Source organism: Oncorhynchus mykiss, chromosome 9, assembly GCF_013265735.2.
Source record: "Oncorhynchus mykiss isolate Arlee chromosome 9, USDA_OmykA_1.1, whole genome shotgun sequence".
Classification (NCBI taxonomy): Eukaryota; Metazoa; Chordata; class Actinopteri; order Salmoniformes; family Salmonidae; genus Oncorhynchus; species Oncorhynchus mykiss.
The window spans coordinates 33,133,836-33,151,859 of NC_048573.1; the positions used below are offsets into that span (position 1 = coordinate 33,133,836).

Below are 18,024 nucleotides of genomic sequence, written 5' to 3' on the forward strand. Positions count from 1 at the left end.
GGTGGTGTTCTCAATTTTTCTCTACATCCCCCACAAGTGTCAGGAGACTCGTCTGAAGTCACAACCGTCTATGTGCCAAGTTCTGTTTGTAGAATCCAAAATCTTGGGCTACAAACTAATGTGACCCCACTTGTCGCAATGTTCTCCGTTTTGCCCTACGTTCCCAACAAGTGTCACGGGACTAATCTGAAGGTAACCTGTAGTGATTAAAATGCTAGATTTTTTAACCAGGGACCTCTCGCAACCTAAGCCATAATCATACACCTAAACCGTGAAAGTGAATTACCACTTTCCACCAAAATGACGTTCAAATTATGAGTCGATGTCTCAATGTTGCTACTGAGCTGCACATAGCATTGGTGGTATAGTGGTGAGCATAGCTGCCTTCCAAGCAGTTGACCCGGGTTCGATTCCCGGCCAATGCAGAGCCTGAGGAATTCATTTGTTTTAGGGGCTGGATGTCATTTCAAGTGTATTACATTTGAATCTTTATCGTTGTACTTGGAAGTCAGAATTGCTCCTACATTCTGCAGGTTATCTAAAATAATAAATGTTGTGCGACGTTGAACCAACAAGTGTATATCAAAATAGATTTGCAGTCCCATCGCCAAAACGAGAATCATACCCCTAGACCAACGAGCCTTATGCCAAAAGTTATTTTTTTGCTTTCTGCAGCAATGACAGTGAAGATATCGATTGACGTGTCCATGGTGCTTGGAACGATTGAACATCATGTGAGTGTTTTGTGCTTTACTTGTGAGCATAACAGTCTTCCAAAATCTTGACCATGATTCAGTTCAAATCTTCTGTAGTTCATCTGCTGTGTCTTTCACATTCTGTCTTCTTCAGTCGCGACAGCATAATGATGACGAGTTTTTACAAATTAATAAAGTGCAAAATGAGATCAATTCATTTTTTAAAGAGCAAATGAAAAAATAAGACTTCCAAAAGAATGGAACTCATTTATTTTGAGTCAAATGACGCAAAGGTACGTGAATCAAAGTCAATTAATGTTGAAAATACCCATTCAAATAGATCCGTTTTCAACTAGAGAGATTAAGACTCGGCGTATCCGTCTCAATCCTCCACAACTGCTTATGTTACCCCTCCATATCTGCAGTGAAAGATGGTGGACCTAGATCGGTTTTTGTCAAACCATGAGACAATACCTATAATCGGTCTTCTCACAAAAACATATCTAGCTTACGAACCGTTTGACCTACAAATTCATATGACCACTCTCTGGAATGAGGAGACCCTCACGAACACGGTGGTATTCTCAATTTTTCTCTACATCCCCCACAAGTGTCAGGAGACTCGTCTGAAGTCACAACCGTCTATGTGCCAAGTTCTGTTTGTAGAATCCAAAATCTTGGGCTACAAACTAATGTGACCCCACTTGTCGCAATGTTCTCCGTTTTGCCCTACGTTCCCAACAAGTGTCACGGGACTAATCTGAAGGTAACCTGTAGTGATTAAAATGCTAGATTTTTTAACCAGGGACCTCTCGCAACCTAAGCCATAATCATACACCTAAACCGTGAAAGTGAATTATCACTTTCCACCAAAATGACGTTCAAATTATGAGTCGATGTCTCAATGTTGCTACTGAGCTGCACATAGCATTGGTGGTATAGTGGTGAGCATAGCTGCCTTCCAAGCAGTTGCCCCGGGTTCGATTCCCGGCCAATGCAGAGCCTGAGGAATTCATTTGTTTTAGGGGCTGGATGTCATTTCAAGTGTATTACATTTGAATCATTATCGTTGTACTTGGAAGTCAGAATTGCTCCTACATTCTGCAGGTTATCTAAAATAATAAATGTTGTGCGACGTTGAACCAACAAGTGTATATCAAAATAGATTTGCAGTCCCATCGCCAAAACGAGAATCATACCCCTAGACCAACGAGCCTTATGCCAAAAGTTATTTTTTTGCTTTCTGCAGCAATGACAGTGAAGATATCGATTGACGTGTCCATGGTGCTTGGAACGATTGAACATCATGTGAGTGTTTTGTGCTTTACTTGTGAGCATAACAGTCTTCCAAAATCTTGACCATGATTCAGTTCAAATCTTCTGTAGTTCATCTGCTGTGTCTTTCACATTCTGTCTTCTTCAGTCGCGACAGCATAATGATGACGAGTTTTTACAAATTAATAAAGTGCAAAATGAGATCAATTCATTTTTTAAAGAGCAAATGAAAAAATAAGACTTCCAAAAGAATGGAACTCATTTATTTTGAGTCAAATGACGCAAAGGTACGTGAATCAAAGTCAATTAATGTTGAAAATACCCATTCAAATAGATCCGTTTTCAACTAGAGAGATTAAGACTCGGCGTATCCATCTCAATCCTCCACAACTGCTTATGTTACCCCTCCATATCTGCAGTGAAAGATGGTGGACCTAGATCGGTTTTTGTCAAACCATGAGACAATACCTATAATCGGTCTTCTCACAAAAACATCTCTAGCTTCCGAACCGTTTGACCTACAAATTCATATGACCACTCTCTGGAATGAGGAGACCCTCACGAACACGGTGGTGTTCTCAATTTTTCTCTACATCCCCCACAAGTGTCAGGAGACTCGTCTGAAGTCACAACCGTCTATGTGCCAAGTTCTGTTTGTAGAATCCAAAATCTTGGGCTACAAACTAATGTGACCCCACTTGTCGCAATGTTCTCCGTTTTGCCCTACGTTCCCAACAAGTGTCACGGGACTAATCTGAAGGTAACCTGTAGTGATTAAAATGCTAGATTTTTTAACCAGGGACCTCTCGCAACCTAAGCCATAATCATACACCTAAACCGTGAAAGTGAATTACCACTTTCCACCAAAATGACGTTCAAATTATGAGTCGATGTCTCAATGTTGCTACTGAGCTGCACATAGCATTGGTGGTATAGTGGTGAGCATAGCTGCCTTCCAAGCAGTTGACCCGGGTTCGATTCCCGGCCAATGCCGTGAAGATAGTGAAGATATCGATTGACGTGTCCATGGTGCTTGGAACGATTGAACATCATGTGAGTGTTTTGTGCTTTACTTGTGAGCATAACAGTCTTCCAAAATCTTGACCATGATTCAGTTCAAATCTTCTGTAGTTCATCTGCTGTGTCTTTCACATTCTGTCTTCTTCAGTCGCGACAGCATAATGATGACGAGTTTTTACAAATTAATAAAGTGCAAAATGAGATCAATTCATTTTTTAAAGAGCAAATGAAAAAATAAGACTTCCAAAAGAATGGAACTCATTTATTTTGAGTCAAATGACGCAAAGGTACGTGAATCAAAGTCAATTAATGTTGAAAATACCCATTCAAATAGATCCGTTTTCAACTAGAGAGATTAAGACTCGGCGTATCCGTCTCAATCCTCCACAACTGCTTATGTTACCCCTCCATATCTGCAGTGAAAGATGGTGGACCTAGATCGGTTTTTGTCAAACCATGAGACAATACCTATAATCGGTCTTCTCACAAAAACATCTCTAGCTTCCGAACCGTTTGACCTACAAATTCGTATGACCACTCTGGAAAGGGGAGACCCTCACGAACACGGTGGTATTCTCAATTTTTCTCTACATCCCCCACAAGTGTCAGGAGACTCGTCTGAAGTCACAACCGTCTATGTGCCAAGTTCTGTTTGTAGAATCCAAAATCTTGGGCTACAAACTAATGTGACCCCACTTGTCGCAATGTTCTCCGTTTTGCCCTACGTTCCCAACAAGTGTCACGGGACTAATCTGAAGGTAACCTGTAGTGATTAAAATGCTAGATTTTTTAACCAGGGACCTCTCGCAACCTAAGCCATAATCATACACCTAAACCGTGAAAGTGAATTATCACTTTCCACCAAAATGACGTTCAAATTATGAGTCGATGTCTCAATGTTGCTACTGAGCTGCACATAGCATTGGTGGTATAGTGGTGAGCATAGCTGCCTTCCAAGCAGTTGACCCGGGTTCGATTCCCGGCCAATGCAGAGCCAGAGGAATTCATTTGTTTTAGGGGCTGGATGTCATTTCAAGTGTATTACATTTGAATCATTATCGTTGTACTTGGAAGTCAGAATTGCTCCTACATTCTGCAGGTTATCTAAAATAATAAATGTTGTGCGACGTTGAACCAACAAGTGTATATCAAAATAGATTTGCAGTCCCATCGCCAAAACCATTCAGCCACCTTGTCCTGCGCCCAAGAGGTGATAATCGGCGTTCCGACCAGTAGCCCAAGATCTGCCTGTCTGAGATTGCTCAAGGATCTGCAAAAGGGCTCATCCGGGATTTGAACCCGGGACCTCTCGCACCCTAAGCGAGAATCATACCCCTAGACCAACGAGCCTTATGCCAAAAGTTATTTTTTTGCTTTCTGCAGCAATGACAGTGAAGATATCGATTGACGTGTCCATGGTGCTTGGAACGATTGAACATCATGTGAGTGTTTTGTGCTTTACTTGTGAGCATAACAGTCTTCCAAAATCTTGACCATGATTCAGTTCAAATCTTCTGTAGTTCATCTGCTGTGTCTTTCACATTCTGTCTTCTTCAGTCGCGACAGCATAATGATGACGAGTTTTTACAAATTAATAAAGTGCAAAATGAGATCAATTCATTTTTTAAAGAGCAAATGAAAAAATAAGACTTCCAAAAGAATGGAACTCATTTATTTTGAGTCAAATGACGCAAAGGTACGTGAATCAAAGTCAATTAATGTTGAAAATACCCATTCAAATAGATCCGTTTTCAACTAGAGAGATTAAGACTCGGCGTATCCGTCTCAATCCTCCACAACTGCTTATGTTACCCCTCCATATCTGCAGTGAAAGATGGTGGACCTAGATCGGTTTTTGTCAAACCATGAGACAATACCTATAATCGGTCTTCTCACAAAAACATCTCTAGCTTCCGAACCGTTTGACCTACAAATTCATATGACCACTCTCTGGAATGAGGAGACCCTCACGAACATGGTGGTATTCTCAATTTTTCTCTACATCCCCCACAAGTGTCAGGAGACTCGTCTGAAGTCACAACCGTCTATGTGCCAAGTTCTGTTTGTAGAATCCAAAATCTTGGGCTACAAACTAATGTGACCCCACTTGTCGCAATGTTCTCCGTTTTGCCCTACGTTCCCAACAAGTGTCACGGGACTAATCTGAAGGTAACCTGTAGTGATTAAAATGCTAGATTTTTTAACCAGGGACCTCTCGCAACCTAAGCCATAATCATACACCTAAACCGTGAAAGTGAATTATCACTTTCCACCAAAATGACGTTCAAATTATGAGTCGATGTCTCAATGTTGCTACTGAGCTGCACATAGCATTGGTGGTATAGTGGTGAGCATAGCTGCCTTCCAAGCAGTTGCCCCGGGTTCGATTCCCGGCCAATGCAGAGCCTGAGGAATTCATTTGTTTTAGGGGCTGGATGTCATTTCAAGTGTATTACATTTGAATCATTATCGTTGTACTTGGAAGTCAGAATTGCTCCTACATTCTGCAGGTTATCTAAAATAATAAATGTTGTGCGACGTTGAACCAACAAGTGTATATCAAAATAGATTTGCAGTCCCATCGCCAAAACGAGAATCATACCCCTAGACCAACGAGCCTTATGCCAAAAGTTATTTTTTTGCTTTCTGCAGCAATGACAGTGAAGATATCGATTGACGTGTCCATGGTGCTTGGAACGATTGAACATCATGTGAGTGTTTTGTGCTTTACTTGTGAGCATAACAGTCTTCCAAAATCTTGACCATGATTCAGTTCAAATCTTCTGTAGTTCATCTGCTGTGTCTTTCACATTCTGTCTTCTTCAGTCGCGACAGCATAATGATGACGAGTTTTTACAAATTAATAAAGTGCAAAATGAGATCAATTCATTTTTTAAAGAGCAAATGAAAAAATAAGACTTCCAAAAGAATGGAACTCATTTATTTTGAGTCAAATGACGCAAAGGTACGTGAATCAAAGTCAATTAATGTTGAAAATACCCATTCAAATAGATCCGTTTTCAACTAGAGAGATTAAGACTCGGCGTATCCATCTCAATCCTCCACAACTGCTTATGTTACCCCTCCATATCTGCAGTGAAAGATGGTGGACCTAGATCGGTTTTTGTCAAACCATGAGACAATACCTATAATCGGTCTTCTCACAAAAACATCTCTAGCTTCCGAACCGTTTGACCTACAAATTCATATGACCACTCTCTGGAATGAGGAGACCCTCACGAACACGGTGGTGTTCTCAATTTTTCTCTACATCCCCCACAAGTGTCAGGAGACTCGTCTGAAGTCACAACCGTCTATGTGCCAAGTTCTGTTTGTAGAATCCAAAATCTTGGGCTACAAACTAATGTGACCCCACTTGTCGCAATGTTCTCCGTTTTGCCCTACGTTCCCAACAAGTGTCACGGGACTAATCTGAAGGTAACCTGTAGTGATTAAAATGCTAGATTTTTTAACCAGGGACCTCTCGCAACCTAAGCCATAATCATACACCTAAACCGTGAAAGTGAATTACCACTTTCCACCAAAATGACGTTCAAATTATGAGTCGATGTCTCAATGTTGCTACTGAGCTGCACATAGCATTGGTGGTATAGTGGTGAGCATAGCTGCCTTCCAAGCAGTTGACCCGGGTTCGATTCCCGGCCAATGCAGAGCCTGAGGAATTCATTTGTTTTAGGGGCTGGATGTCATTTCAAGTGTATTACATTTGAATCATTATCGTTGTACTTGGAAGTCAGAATTGCTCCTACATTCTGCAGGTTATCTAAAATAATAAATGTTGTGCGACGTTGAACCAACAAGTGTATATCAAAATAGATTTGCAGTCCCATCGCCAAAACGAGAATCATACCCCTAGACCAACGAGCCTTATGCCAAAAGTTATTTTTTTGCTTTCTGCAGCAATGACAGTGAAGATATCGATTGACGTGTCCATGGTGCTTGGAACGATTGAACATCATGTGAGTGTTTTGTGCTTTACTTGTGAGCATAACAGTCTTCCAAAATCTTGACCATGATTCAGTTCAAATCTTCTGTAGTTCATCTGCTGTGTCTTTCACATTCTGTCTTCTTCAGTCGCGACAGCATAATGATGACGAGTTTTTACAAATTAATAAAGTGCAAAATGAGATCAATTCATTTTTTAAAGAGCAAATGAAAAAATAAGACTTCCAAAAGAATGGAACTCATTTATTTTGAGTCAAATGACGCAAAGGTACGTGAATCAAAGTCAATTAATGTTGAAAATACCCATTCAAATAGATCCGTTTTCAACTAGAGAGATTAAGACTCGACGTATCCATCTCAATCCTCCACAACTGCTTATGTTACCCCTCCATATCTGCAGTGAAAGATGGTGGACCTAGATCGGTTTTTGTCAAACCATGAGACAATACCTATAATCGGTCTTCTCACAAAAACATCTCTAGCTTCCGAACCGTTTGACCTACAAATTCGTATGACCACTCTGGAAAGGGGAGACCCTCACGAACACGGTGGTATTCTCAATTTTTCTCTACATCCCCCACAAGTGTCAGGAGACTCGTCTGAAGTCACAACCGTCTATGTGCCAAGTTCTGTTTGTAGAATCCAAAATCTTGGGCTACAAACTAATGTGACCCCACTTGTCGCAATGTTCTCCGTTTTGCCCTACGTTCCCAACAAGTGTCACGGGACTAATCTGAAGGTAACCTGTAGTGATTAAAATGCTAGATTTTTTAACCAGGGACCTCTCGCAACCTAAGCCATAATCATACACCTAAACCGTGAAAGTGAATTATCACTTTCCACCAAAATGACGTTCAAATTATGAGTCGATGTCTCAATGTTGCTACTGAGCTGCACATAGCATTGGTGGTATAGTGGTGAGCATAGCTGCCTTCCAAGCAGTTGACCCGGGTTCGATTCCCGGCCAATGCAGAGCCAGAGGAATTCATTTGTTTTAGGGGCTGGATGTCATTTCAAGTGTATTACATTTGAATCATTATCGTTGTACTTGGAAGTCAGAATTGCTCCTACATTCTGCAGGTTATCTAAAATAATAAATGTTGTGCGACGTTGAACCAACAAGTGTATATCAAAATAGATTTGCAGTCCCATCGCCAAAACCATTCAGCCACCTTGTCCTGCGCCCAAGAGGTGATAATCGGCGTTCCGACCAGTAGCCCAAGATCTGCCTGTCTGAGATTGCTCAAGGATCTGCAAAAGGGCTCATCCGGGATTTGAACCCGGGACCTCTCGCACCCTAAGCGAGAATCATACCCCTAGACCAACGAGCCTTATGCCAAAAGTTATTTTTTTGCTTTCTGCAGCAATGACAGTGAAGATATCGATTGACGTGTCCATGGTGCTTGGAACGATTGAACATCATGTGAGTGTTTTGTGCTTTACTTGTGAGCATAACAGTCTTCCAAAATCTTGACCATGATTCAGTTCAAATCTTCTGTAGTTCATCTGCTGTGTCTTTCACATTCTGTCTTCTTCAGTCGCGACAGCATAATGATGACGAGTTTTTACAAATTAATAAAGTGCAAAATGAGATCAATTCATTTTTTAAAGAGCAAATGAAAAAATAAGACTTCCAAAAGAATGGAACTCATTTATTTTGAGTCAAATGACGCAAAGGTACGTGAATCAAAGTCAATTAATGTTGAAAATACCCATTCAAATAGATCCGTTTTCAACTAGAGAGATTAAGACTCGGCGTATCCGTCTCAATCCTCCACAACTGCTTATGTTACCCCTCCATATCTGCAGTGAAAGATGGTGGACCTAGATCGGTTTTTGTCAAACCATGAGACAATACCTATAATCGGTCTTCTCACAAAAACATCTCTAGCTTCCGAACCGTTTGACCTACAAATTCGTATGACCACTCTGGAAAGGGGAGACCCTCACGAACACGGTGGTATTCTCAATTTTTCTCTACATCCCCCACAAGTGTCAGGAGACTCGTCTGAAGTCACAACCGTCTATGTGCCAAGTTCTGTTTGTAGAATCCAAAATCTTGGGCTACAAACTAATGTGACCCCACTTGTCGCAATGTTCTCCGTTTTGCCCTACGTTCCCAACAAGTGTCACGGGACTAATCTGAAGGTAACCTGTAGTGATTAAAATGCTAGATTTTTTAACCAGGGACCTCTCGCAACCTAAGCCATAATCATACACCTAAACCGTGAAAGTGAATTATCACTTTCCACCAAAATGACGTTCAAATTATGAGTCGATGTCTCAATGTTGCTACTGAGCTGCACATAGCATTGGTGGTATAGTGGTGAGCATAGCTGCCTTCCAAGCAGTTGACCCGGGTTCGATTCCCGGCCAATGCAGAGCCAGAGGAATTCATTTGTTTTAGGGGCTGGATGTCATTTCAAGTGTATTACATTTGAATCATTATCGTTGTACTTGGAAGTCAGAATTGCTCCTACATTCTGCAGGTTATCTAAAATAATAAATGTTGTGCGACGTTGAACCAACAAGTGTATATCAAAATAGATTTGCAGTCCCATCGCCAAAACCATTCAGCCACCTTGTCCTGCGCCCAAGAGGTGATAATCGGCGTTCCGACCAGTAGCCCAAGATCTGCCTGTCTGAGATTGCTCAAGGATCTGCAAAAGGGCTCATCCGGGATTTGAACCCGGGACCTCTCGCACCCTAAGCGAGAATCATACCCCTAGACCAACAAGCCTTATGCCAAAAGTTATTTTTTTGCTTTCTGCAGCAATGACAGTGAAGATATCGATTGACGTGTCCATGGTGCTTGGAACGATTGAACATCATGTGAGTGTTTTGTGCTTTACTTGTGAGCATAACAGTCTTCCAAAATCTTGACCATGATTCAGTTCAAATCTTCTGTAGTTCATCTGCTGTGTCTTTCACATTCTGTCTTCTTCAGTCGCGACAGCATAATGATGACGAGTTTTTACAAATTAATAAAGTGCAAAATGAGATCAATTCATTTTTTAAAGAGCAAATGAAAAAATAAGACTTCCAAAAGAATGGAACTCATTTATTTTGAGTCAAATGACGCAAAGGTACGTGAATCAAAGTCAATTAATGTTGAAAATACCCATTCAAATAGATCCGTTTTCAACTAGAGAGATTAAGACTCGGCGTATCCGTCTCAATCCTCCACAACTGCTTATGTTACCCCTCCATATCTGCAGTGAAAGATGGTGGACCTAGATCGGTTTTTGTCAAACCATGAGACAATACCTATAATCGGTCTTCTCACAAAAACATCTCTAGCTTCCGAACCGTTTGACCTACAAATTCATATGACCACTCTCTGGAATGAGGAGACCCTCACGAACATGGTGGTATTCTCAATTTTTCTCTACATCCCCCACAAGTGTCAGGAGACTCGTCTGAAGTCACAACCGTCTATGTGCCAAGTTCTGTTTGTAGAATCCAAAATCTTGGGCTACAAACTAATGTGACCCCACTTGTCGCAATGTTCTCCGTTTTGCCCTACGTTCCCAACAAGTGTCACGGGACTAATCTGAAGGTAACCTGTAGTGATTAAAATGCTAGATTTTTTAACCAGGGACCTCTCGCAACCTAAGCCATAATCATACACCTAAACCGTGAAAGTGAATTATCACTTACCACCAAAATGACGTTCAAATTATGAGTCGATGTCTCAATGTTGCTACTGAGCTGCACATAGCATTGGTGGTATAGTGGTGAGCATAGCTGCCTTCCAAGCAGTTGACCCGGGTTCGATTCCCGGCCAATGCAGAGCCTGAGGAATTCATTTGTTTTAGGGGCTGGATGTCATTTCAAGTGTATTACATTTGAATCATTATCGTTGTACTTGGAAGTCAGAATTGCTCCTACATTCTGCAGGTTATCTAAAATAATAAATGTTGTGCGACGTTGAACCAACAAGTGTATATCAAAATAGATTTGCAGTCCCATCGCCAAAACGAGAATCACACCCCTAGACCAACGAGCCTTATGCCAAAAGTTATTTTTTTGCTTTCTGCAGCAATGACAGTGAAGATATCGATTGACGTGTCCATGGTGCTTGGAACGATTGAACATCATGTGAGTGTTTTGTGCTTTACTTGTGAGCATAACAGTCTTCCAAAATCTTGACCATGATTCAGTTCAAATCTTCTGTAGTTCATCTGCTGTGTCTTTCACATTCTGTCTTCTTCAGTCGCGACAGCATAATGATGACGAGTTTTTACAAATTAATAAAGTGCAAAATGAGATCAATTCATTTTTTAAAGAGCAAATGAAAAAATAAGACTTCCAAAAGAATGGAACTCATTTATTTTGAGTCAAATGACGCAAAGGTACGTGAATCAAAGTCAATTAATGTTGAAAATACCCATTCAAATAGATCCGTTTTCAACTAGAGAGATTAAGACTCGGCGTATCCGTCTCAATCCTCCACAACTGCTTATGTTACCCCTCCATATCTGCAGTGAAAGATGGTGGACCTAGATCGGTTTTTGTCAAACCATGAGACAATACCTATAATCGGTCTTCTCACAAAAACATCTCTAGCTTCCGAACCGTTTGACCTACAAATTCGTATGACCACTCTCTGGAATGAGGAGACCCTCACGAACACGGTGGTATTCTCAATTTTTCTCTACATCCCCCACAAGTGTCAGGAGACTCGTCTGAAGTCACAACCGTCTATGTGCCAAGTTCTGTTTGTAGAATCCAAAATCTTGGGCTACAAACTAATGTGACCCCACTTGTCGCAATGTTCTCCGTTTTGCCCTACGTTCCCAACAAGTGTCACGGGACTAATCTGAAGGTAACCTGTAGTGATTAAAACGATAGATTTTTTAACCAGGGACCTCTCGCAACCTAAGCCATAATCATACACCTAAACCGTGAAAGTGAATTATCACTTTCCACCAAAATGACGGTCAAATTATGAGTCGATGTCTCAATGTTGCTACTGAGCTGCACATAGCATTGGTGGTATAGTGGTGAGCATAGGTTGACCCGGGTTCGATTCCCGGCCAATGCAGAGCCTGAGGAATTCATTTGTTTTAGGGGCTGGATGTCATTTCAAGTGTATTACATTTGAATCATTATCCTTGTACTTGGAAGTCAGAATTGCTCCTACATTCTGCAGGTTATCTAAAATAATAAATGTTGTGCGACGTTGAACCAACAAGTGTATATCAAAATAGATTTGCAGTCCCATCGCCAAAACCATTCAGCCAGCTTGTCCTGCGCCCAAGAGGTGATAATCGGCGTTCCGACCAGTGGCCCAAGATCTGCCTGTCTGAGATTGCTCAAGGATCTGCAAAAGGGCTCATCCAGGATTTGAACCCAGGACCTCTCGCACCCTAAGCGAGAATCATACCCCTAGACCAACGAGCCTTATGCCAAAAGTAATTTTTTTGCTTTCTGCAGCAATGACAGTGAAGATATCGATTGACGTGTCCATGGTGCTTGGAACGATTGAACATCATGTGAGTGTTTTGTGCTTTACTTGTGAGCATAACAGTCTTCCAAAATCTTGACCATGATTCAGTTCAAATCTTCTGTAGTTCATCTGCTGTGTCTTTCACATTCTGTCTTCTTCAGTCGCGACAGCATAATGATGACGAGTTTTTACAAATTAATAAAGTGCAAAATGAGATCAATTCATTTTTTAAAGAGCAAATGAAAAAATAAGACTTCCAAAAGAATGGAACTCATTTATTTTGAGTCAAATGACGCAAAGGTACGTGAATCAAAGTCAATTAATGTTGAAAATACCCATTCAAATAGATCCGTTTTCAACTAGAGAGATTAAGACTCGGCGTATCCGTCTCAATCCTCCACAACTGCTTATGTTACCCCTCCATATCTGCAGTGAAAGATGGTGGACCTAGATCGGTTTTTGTCAAACCATGAGACAATACCTATAATCGGTCTTCTCACAAAAACATCTCTAGCTTCCGAACCGTTTGACCTACAAATTCATATGACCACTCTCTGGAATGAGGAGACCCTCACGAACACGGTGGTGTTCTCAATTTTTCTCTACATCCCCCACAAGTGTCAGGAGACTCGTCTGAAGTCACAACCGTCTATGTGCCAAGTTCTGTTTGTAGAATCCAAAATCTTGGGCTACAAACTAATGTGACCCCACTTGTCGCAATGTTCTCCGTTTTGCCCTACGTTCCCAACAAGTGTCACGGGACTAATCTGAAGGTAACCTGTAGTGATTAAAATGCTAGATTTTTTAACCAGGGACCTCTCGCAACCTAAGCCATAATCATACACCTAAACCGTGAAAGTGAATTACCACTTTCCACCAAAATGACGTTCAAATTATGAGTCGATGTCTCAATGTTGCTACTGAGCTGCACATAGCATTGGTGGTATAGTGGTGAGCATAGCTGCCTTCCAAGCAGTTGACCCGGGTTCGATTCCCGGCCAATGCAGAGCCTGAGGAATTCATTTGTTTTAGGGGCTGGATGTCATTTCAAGTGTATTACATTTGAATCATTATCGTTGTACTTGGAAGTCAGAATTGCTCCTACATTCTGCAGGTTATCTAAAATAATAAATGTTGTGCGACGTTGAACCAACAAGTGTATATCAAAATAGATTTGCAGTCCCATCGCCAAAACGAGAATCATACCCCTAGACCAACGAGCCTTATGCCAAAAGTTATTTTTTTGCTTTCTGCAGCAATGACAGTGAAGATATCGATTGACGTGTCCATGGTGCTTGGAACGATTGAACATCATGTGAGTGTTTTGTGCTTTACTTGTGAGCATAACAGTCTTCCAAAATCTTGACCATGATTCAGTTCAAATCTTCTGTAGTTCATCTGCTGTGTCTTTCACATTCTGTCTTCTTCAGTCGCGACAGCATAATGATGACGAGTTTTTACAAATTAATAAAGTGCAAAATGAGATCAATTCATTTTTTAAAGAGCAAATGAAAAAATAAGACTTCCAAAAGAATGGAACTCATTTATTTTGAGTCAAATGACGCAAAGGTACGTGAATCAAAGTCAATTAATGTTGAAAATACCCATTCAAATAGATCCGTTTTCAACTAGAGAGATTAAGACTCGGCGTATCCGTCTCAATCCTCCACAACTGCTTATGTTACCCCTCCATATCTGCAGTGAAAGATGGTGGACCTAGATCGGTTTTTGTCAAACCATGAGACAATACCTATAATCGGTCTTCTCACAAAAACATCTCTAGCTTCCGAACCGTTTGACCTACAAATTCGTATGACCACTCTCTGGAATGAGGAGACCCTCACGAACACGGTGGTATTCTCAATTTTTCTCTACATCCCCCACAAGTGTCAGGAGACTCGTCTGAAGTCACAACCGTCTATGTGCCAAGTTCTGTTTGTAGAATCCAAAATCTTGGGCTACAAACTAATGTGACCCCACTTGTCGCAATGTTCTCCGTTTTGCCCTACGTTCCCAACAAGTGTCACGGGACTAATCTGAAGGTAACCTGTAGTGATTAAAACGATAGATTTTTTAACCAGGGACCTCTCGCAACCTAAGCCATAATCATACACCTAAACCGTGAAAGTGAATTATCACTTTCCACCAAAATGACGGTCAAATTATGAGTCGATGTCTCAATGTTGCTACTGAGCTGCACATAGCATTGGTGGTATAGTGGTGAGCATAGGTTGACCCGGGTTCGATTCCCGGCCAATGCAGAGCCTGAGGAATTCATTTGTTTTAGGGGCTGGATGTCATTTCAAGTGTATTACATTTGAATCATTATCCTTGTACTTGGAAGTCAGAATTGCTCCTACATTCTGCAGGTTATCTAAAATAATAAATGTTGTGCGACGTTGAACCAACAAGTGTATATCAAAATAGATTTGCAGTCCCATCGCCAAAACCATTCAGCCAGCTTGTCCTGCGCCCAAGAGGTGATAATCGGCGTTCCGACCAGTGGCCCAAGATCTGCCTGTCTGAGATTGCTCAAGGATCTGCAAAAGGGCTCATCCAGGATTTGAACCCAGGACCTCTCGCACCCTAAGCGAGAATCATACCCCTAGACCAACGAGCCTTATGCCAAAAGTAATTTTTTTGCTTTCTGCAGCAATGACAGTGAAGATATCGATTGACGTGTCCATGGTGCTTGGAACGATTGAACATCATGTGAGTGTTTTGTGCTTTACTTGTGAGCATAACAGTCTTCCAAAATCTTGACCATGATTCAGTTCAAATCTTCTGTAGTTCATCTGCTGTGTCTTTCACATTCTGTCTTCTTCAGTCGCGACAGCATAATGATGACGAGTTTTTACAAATTAATAAAGTGCAAAATGAGATCAATTCATTTTTTAAAGAGCAAATGAAAAAATAAGACTTCCAAAAGAATGGAACTCATTTATTTTGAGTCAAATGACGCAAAGGTACGTGAATCAAAGTCAATTAATGTTGAAAATACCCATTCAAATAGATCCGTTTTCAACTAGAGAGATTAAGACTCGGCGTATCCGTCTCAATCCTCCACAACTGCTTATGTTACCCCTCCATATCTGCAGTGAAAGATGGTGGACCTAGATCGGTTTTTGTCAAACCATGAGACAATACCTATAATCGGTCTTCTCACAAAAACATCTCTAGCTTCCGAACCGTTTGACCTACAAATTCATATGACCACTCTCTGGAATGAGGAGACCCTCACGAACACGGTGGTGTTCTCAATTTTTCTCTACATCCCCCACAAGTGTCAGGAGACTCGTCTGAAGTCACAACCGTCTATGTGCCAAGTTCTGTTTGTAGAATCCAAAATCTTGGGCTACAAACTAATGTGACCCCACTTGTCGCAATGTTCTCCGTTTTGCCCTACGTTCCCAACAAGTGTCACGGGACTAATCTGAAGGTAACCTGTAGTGATTAAAATGCTAGATTTTTTAACCAGGGACCTCTCGCAACCTAAGCCATAATCATACACCTAAACCGTGAAAGTGAATTACCACTTTCCACCAAAATGACGTTCAAATTATGAGTCGATGTCTCAATGTTGCTACTGAGCTGCACATAGCATTGGTGGTATAGTGGTGAGCATAGCTGCCTTCCAAGCAGTTGACCCGGGTTCGATTCCCGGCCAATGCAGAGCCTGAGGAATTCATTTGTTTTAGGGGCTGGATGTCATTTCAAGTGTATTACATTTGAATCATTATCGTTGTACTTGGAAGTCAGAATTGCTCCTACATTCTGCAGGTTATCTAAAATAATAAATGTTGTGCGACGTTGAACCAACAAGTGTATATCAAAATAGATTTGCAGTCCCATCGCCAAAACGAGAATCATACCCCTAGACCAACGAGCCTTATGCCAAAAGTTATTTTTTTGCTTTCTGCAGCAATGACAGTGAAGATATCGATTGACGTGTCCATGGTGCTTGGAACGATTGAACATCATGTGAGTGTTTTGTGCTTTACTTGTGAGCATAACAGTCTTCCAAAATCTTGACCATGATTCAGTTCAAATCTTCTGTAGTTCATCTGCTGTGTCTTTCACATTCTGTCTTCTTCAGTCGCGACAGCATAATGATGACGAGTTTTTACAAATTAATAAAGTGCAAAATGAGATCAATTCATTTTTTAAAGAGCAAATGAAAAAATAAGACTTCCAAAAGAATGGAACTCATTTATTTTGAGTCAAATGACGCAAAGGTACGTGAATCAAAGTCAATTAATGTTGAAAATACCCATTCAAATAGATCCGTTTTCAACTAGAGAGATTAAGACTCGACGTATCCATCTCAATCCTCCACAACTGCTTATGTTACCCCTCCATATCTGCAGTGAAAGATGGTGGACCTAGATCGGTTTTTGTCAAACCATGAGACAATACCTATAATCGGTCTTCTCACAAAAACATCTCTAGCTTCCGAACCGTTTGACCTACAAATTCGTATGACCACTCTGGAAAGGGGAGACCCTCACGAACACGGTGGTATTCTCAATTTTTCTCTACATCCCCCACAAGTGTCAGGAGACTCGTCTGAAGTCACAACCGTCTATGTGCCAAGTTCTGTTTGTAGAATCCAAAATCTTGGGCTACAAACTAATGTGACCCCACTTGTCGCAATGTTCTCCGTTTTGCCCTACGTTCCCAACAAGTGTCACGGGACTAATCTGAAGGTAACCTGTAGTGATTAAAATGCTAGATTTTTTAACCAGGGACCTCTCGCAACCTAAGCCATAATCATACACCTAAACCGTGAAAGTGAATTATCACTTTCCACCAAAATGACGTTCAAATTATGAGTCGATGTCTCAATGTTGCTACTGAGCTGCACATAGCATTGGTGGTATAGTGGTGAGCATAGCTGCCTTCCAAGCAGTTGACCCGGGTTCGATTCCCGGCCAATGCAGAGCCAGAGGAATTCATTTGTTTTAGGGGCTGGATGTCATTTCAAGTGTATTACATTTGAATCATTATCGTTGTACTTGGAAGTCAGAATTGCTCCTACATTCTGCAGGTTATCTAAAATAATAAATGTTGTGCGACGTTGAACCAACAAGTGTATATCAAAATAGATTTGCAGTCCCATCGCCAAAACCATTCAGCCACCTTGTCCTGCGCCCAAGAGGTGATAATCGGCGTTCCGACCAGTAGCCCAAGATCTGCCTGTCTGAGATTGCTCAAGGATCTGCAAAAGGGCTCATCCGGGATTTGAACCCGGGACCTCTCGCACCCTAAGCGAGAATCATACCCCTAGACCAACGAGCCTTATGCGAAAAGTTATTTTTTTGCTTTCTGCAGCAATGACAGTGAAGATATCGATTGACGTGTCCATGGTGCTTGGAACGATTGAACATCATGTGAGTGTTTTGTGCTTTACTTGTGAGCATAACAGTCTTCCAAAATCTTGACCATGATTCAGTTCAAATCTTCTGTAGTTCATCTGCTGTGTCTTTCACATTCTGTCTTCTTCAGTCGCGACAGCATAATGATGACGAGTTTTTACAAATTAATAAAGTGCAAAATGAGATCAATTCATTTTTTAAAGAGCAAATGAAAAAATAAGACTTCCAAAAGAATGGAACT

At 41.2% G+C, this 18,024-nt stretch overlaps 16 non-coding genes across 16 annotated transcripts; 12 read left to right on the plus strand and 4 right to left on the minus strand.

The window, feature by feature from the left end:
- Nucleotides 1–353: 353 nt before the first annotated feature.
- On the plus strand, nucleotides 354–425 carry trnag-ucc. The gene has a single exon. It is a non-coding gene; the product is annotated as a tRNA-Gly (tRNA).
- Nucleotides 426–1,622: 1,197 nt separating this feature from the next.
- On the plus strand, nucleotides 1,623–1,694 carry trnag-ucc. The gene has a single exon. It is a non-coding gene; the product is annotated as a tRNA-Gly (tRNA).
- Nucleotides 1,695–2,891: 1,197 nt separating this feature from the next.
- Nucleotides 2,892–2,963, plus strand: trnag-ucc. The gene has a single exon. It is a non-coding gene; the product is annotated as a tRNA-Gly (tRNA).
- Nucleotides 2,964–3,909: 946 nt separating this feature from the next.
- Nucleotides 3,910–3,981, plus strand: trnag-ucc. The gene has a single exon. It is a non-coding gene; the product is annotated as a tRNA-Gly (tRNA).
- Nucleotides 3,982–4,268: 287 nt separating this feature from the next.
- Nucleotides 4,269–4,340, minus strand: trnap-agg. Its single transcript has one exon. It is a non-coding gene; the product is annotated as a tRNA-Pro (tRNA).
- A 980-nt stretch (nucleotides 4,341–5,320) lies between these two features.
- On the plus strand, nucleotides 5,321–5,392 carry trnag-ucc. Its single transcript has one exon. It is a non-coding gene; the product is annotated as a tRNA-Gly (tRNA).
- A 1,197-nt stretch (nucleotides 5,393–6,589) lies between these two features.
- Nucleotides 6,590–6,661, plus strand: trnag-ucc. Its single transcript has one exon. It is a non-coding gene; the product is annotated as a tRNA-Gly (tRNA).
- Nucleotides 6,662–7,856: 1,195 nt separating this feature from the next.
- On the plus strand, nucleotides 7,857–7,928 carry trnag-ucc. Its single transcript has one exon. It is a non-coding gene; the product is annotated as a tRNA-Gly (tRNA).
- Nucleotides 7,929–8,215: 287 nt separating this feature from the next.
- Nucleotides 8,216–8,287, minus strand: trnap-agg. Its single transcript has one exon. It is a non-coding gene; the product is annotated as a tRNA-Pro (tRNA).
- Nucleotides 8,288–9,265: 978 nt separating this feature from the next.
- trnag-ucc lies at nucleotides 9,266–9,337 on the plus strand. Its single transcript has one exon. It is a non-coding gene; the product is annotated as a tRNA-Gly (tRNA).
- Nucleotides 9,338–9,624: 287 nt separating this feature from the next.
- trnap-agg lies at nucleotides 9,625–9,696 on the minus strand. Its single transcript has one exon. It is a non-coding gene; the product is annotated as a tRNA-Pro (tRNA).
- Nucleotides 9,697–10,676: 980 nt separating this feature from the next.
- Nucleotides 10,677–10,748, plus strand: trnag-ucc. The gene has a single exon. It is a non-coding gene; the product is annotated as a tRNA-Gly (tRNA).
- Nucleotides 10,749–13,342: 2,594 nt separating this feature from the next.
- On the plus strand, nucleotides 13,343–13,414 carry trnag-ucc. Its single transcript has one exon. It is a non-coding gene; the product is annotated as a tRNA-Gly (tRNA).
- A 2,594-nt stretch (nucleotides 13,415–16,008) lies between these two features.
- trnag-ucc lies at nucleotides 16,009–16,080 on the plus strand. Its single transcript has one exon. It is a non-coding gene; the product is annotated as a tRNA-Gly (tRNA).
- A 1,195-nt stretch (nucleotides 16,081–17,275) lies between these two features.
- trnag-ucc lies at nucleotides 17,276–17,347 on the plus strand. Its single transcript has one exon. It is a non-coding gene; the product is annotated as a tRNA-Gly (tRNA).
- Nucleotides 17,348–17,634: 287 nt separating this feature from the next.
- trnap-agg lies at nucleotides 17,635–17,706 on the minus strand. The gene has a single exon. It is a non-coding gene; the product is annotated as a tRNA-Pro (tRNA).
- Between the last annotated feature and the right edge of the window lie 318 nt (nucleotides 17,707–18,024).